Source organism: Mirounga leonina, unplaced genomic scaffold, assembly GCF_011800145.1.
Source record: "Mirounga leonina isolate KUSES-001 unplaced genomic scaffold, KU_Mleo_1.0 Mir_153, whole genome shotgun sequence".
Lineage (NCBI taxonomy): Eukaryota > Metazoa > Chordata > Mammalia > Carnivora > Phocidae > Mirounga > Mirounga leonina.
The window spans coordinates 6,505,389-6,508,575 of record NW_023270387.1 but is presented as its reverse complement, the minus strand read 5'-3'; the positions used below and the strand labels follow the sequence as shown (position 1 = coordinate 6,508,575).

Here is a 3,187-nt window from a genome sequence, read left to right as displayed (position 1 = left end):
CATAAGCAGAGATCTTGCAGAAGTGTGATGTGGCACTGTTAATGCTATCTTCTGGAAAAAGTTAGGTCTTCCAAGTGGGAAAGTTCAAACAGGGGCCATTAAAGGCAGATTATCAATGGCCAGTGTCCTCAATGAGAGGCCTAAGGTCCAGATATTCTGTTATTAAAGGGCCTACATACACTTACAGCTTTTTTCTGGAAGCTGTTTTGAAATTTCTTTCATATTTTTCAAATATCAAATAGAAGAGAAAGCTTATGTTTAAAGTCTCTTAGGTAGTCTAAATGGTTTCAGAATTATCTGTGGGAAGCTCTGACTTAGCTGTACTGAGTTTGATATATGTGTCCACCATTATTAAATTCAGGTCATGTTTTACGTCAAAACTTATGTTAAGCAAAGCCAAGTTACCTCACCTTTGGCCTGTCAAAGTGTTCGTCAGGTACGCTTTGAGACACTTTGACTTCTTTTCCTAGCATTCATTCTCAACCCTCATCACAGAAATGCACAGGACCTTCAGCAATGCACAAACGTTAGGGGAAAAAATTGATGTCTGGCAGATGGAGGGTTTCATAAATGGTGGATGGAAACTGTATCTTCCCCTCTGTGTTCCCACCTGATTCTTTAACAGAAGACTGAGCTGAGAGTGTGCTGGGACTGGGTAAGTCACTTCTGTATGCATCAGCACGGTGCTCCTCCAGTGTATTAAAGGGGATCTGTCCCATGACTGAGGGCACCAGGGATAAGCATTTAAGAGCTTTCAGGTGCTGTTCTGAGACTCTATCTTTCAGTTCCTGAACAGTGTGCCCCACTGTTGGAACACTTAGAGTTTCCTTAGGAACTCTCAGACATTAGCTGAGATTCCAGGTTGCCTTGCTGGGCTCTACAGACATTCTCAGGGAGTTTCATCTGAATATCAAGCTTGGGTGCCAAATTTGTGGCTTCCGCAAACCAAAATTTATGATAAACTTTGATATGTTCCATCAATTCATTTAGTGAACAAAGCACTGCAGTCAAATGGCTGGCTGCAAAGAGGATATCAGAGGTTTGCCCTTGGAGATTTTTCCCAAAAGCTCTTGTAAAAGATAGAACACGTTCGAGAACAACAATGGTAACAATGAAATCAAAGTGTGTTACTGCACTACAGAGCACAAATACTTGGACAGCCACAGCTATTCCATCTAGTATTTGTGTCACTATACTACCTAAACATAAAGCAAGTGCTTGTAGGAGGTCACGAAAATTTCAAAAGCATCATTCCTGACTGTCTGCTGAGGATGGCCAATTTCCTTCTGTTCATTGCCCCTTTCTTCACTGTTCTCAAAGAGGACAGAAATTACATTGCCATGCTCTAAAAGCAGGTGTGATGATTGATTGGAAACAACAACAACGAATTTTGTCAATTGTTTCTAATGCAATGCAACAGATACCCCGTAACAGACCTTGCTCTTGCCAACCACATATTTAAGGCACAGGAACAGCAGAGTGTGTAGATAGCTTGGGAGTATTTCTCTAAAAATCTACAGGCAACAACTTCAATTTTGGAAGAAAATCCACCAGGCACAATGTAAGCCTGGCTATGACAATATCCATGTTTAATCCCCACTTCTCAGTTATCATAGCGTGAAATGGCAAAGCTGAAATTTCTGCACCAGCTTCATAAGGTAGGAAGCCCACAGATTCCTCCCCCAGGTTATGGATTTGTCGACAAGCCTCGCCAACACAGGCAGGTGCTCTTCCTCTGCGATACCCACTACACGGTCAGCGATCATGGAAATCAAGGGAGGGTCTCTCCCGTCCCTGAGGGTTTCTTCCCGAATGTAGCTCTTCCCTGCTGGGGTCGCTCTTCCCTGCTGGGGTCGCTCTTCCCTGCTGGGGTCGCAGAGAGCTTCCTCAGCACCTCTTCACCTGAATCCATCTGGCACCCCAGCAGGGCTGCAAAACTATCAGGAGCAGACAACTTCTGGAATTTCATCAGCCACATGGCCATCCAGAGGTAGGTAAGTTTTGGTTTCCCAGAAGAATCAAAATTCCAAATAAAGATTTTGAGTATTCTTTGTTTTCCTTTTCTTCAAGGGTTAAAGGTAATGTCTTCATCCTATTCTTGGCCCCTTTCTTCTGCACTAGGGTTCTGAGCATTGCTATTATTTCTTTGTTTCTGTTCCTGTTTAGAAGTTTCATACATTGTTTGTTTTTGTTTTTGTTTTTTCTGTTTCAGTGTCCTGATTTCATCTTCACCCAATTCTTTTAGTCATTTTCTGTGTCTACTCTGAGTTGTTCAGGTGTCTGGTAAGAGCCGATACCTCTGATATTGCATTATCTTAAAGAACAGTCCTATGGGAGCCTGGGTGACTCAGTCAGTTAAGTGACCTGACTTGATTTCAGCTCAGGTCATGTGAATCTTGGGTTGTGATACTGAGCCCCTCGTTAGCTCTCCCCTCAGCAGGGAGTCTGCTTGAGATTCTCTCTCTCCCTCTGCCCCTCCCCCACCCTCTCTCTAAAACTAATAAATATTAGATTGAAGAACTGCCCTATAAGGACTAGTTCTAAAGATCACTGGGGTCTCTAAGTGTTTGGTATATCATCTATAATGTTTATTTACTTGATCAGTCATTTTATCATCTAAGTTTGCTCTCGCTACAATTATCCACCCACTTCTGGCATCTGGCAGGGTTCTGCAGGAACCTGAGGAAGGGCAGGTCTGAATGCTCTTCCACACACAGTTGGGGGTGGCACAGAAGTTGAGCATCTTCGCTGCCCTTGGCCAGCCCAGCCCTCTCCTCCCCACGTCCTCCGAGCAGCCCGCTTGCCTGTCCTCGGCTCAGCAGGTACCTCACATGTAGTGCTTTTATTCTCAGGAATTTGATTAGACAATCCAAAGAAACTGACTTTTTTCCTTCTTTAATGAGAGGGAAAAAAGCAAACTCTTGGGATTATGATAGTATCAGATCTCACAAGCACCTCTTGCTCTTAGACTGAGCTTTCCAGCAAGGACACTGAAACGTAATACATAGTAATCCATTATTTAAATCAAGTATTATATCAACAGGAGCTCATTTGTGTCTCACAACATTAACACAATTCAAAATTATCTCCACATCTGTCATTCTTTGCTAACAATAGCAAGTTGCCTCTTAGTTCTGCACCACCATCTAGGAATTAATTCACTAGAAACAGAACCCAAGGAGAATTT

The 3,187-nt window shown here is 43.0% G+C and overlaps 1 pseudogene; it reads right to left on the bottom strand.

The window, feature by feature from the left end:
* Positions 1-277: 277 nt before the first annotated feature.
* On the bottom strand, positions 278-2,743 carry LOC118013197 (annotated as a pseudogene).
* Positions 2,744-3,187: the final 444 nt, after the last annotated feature.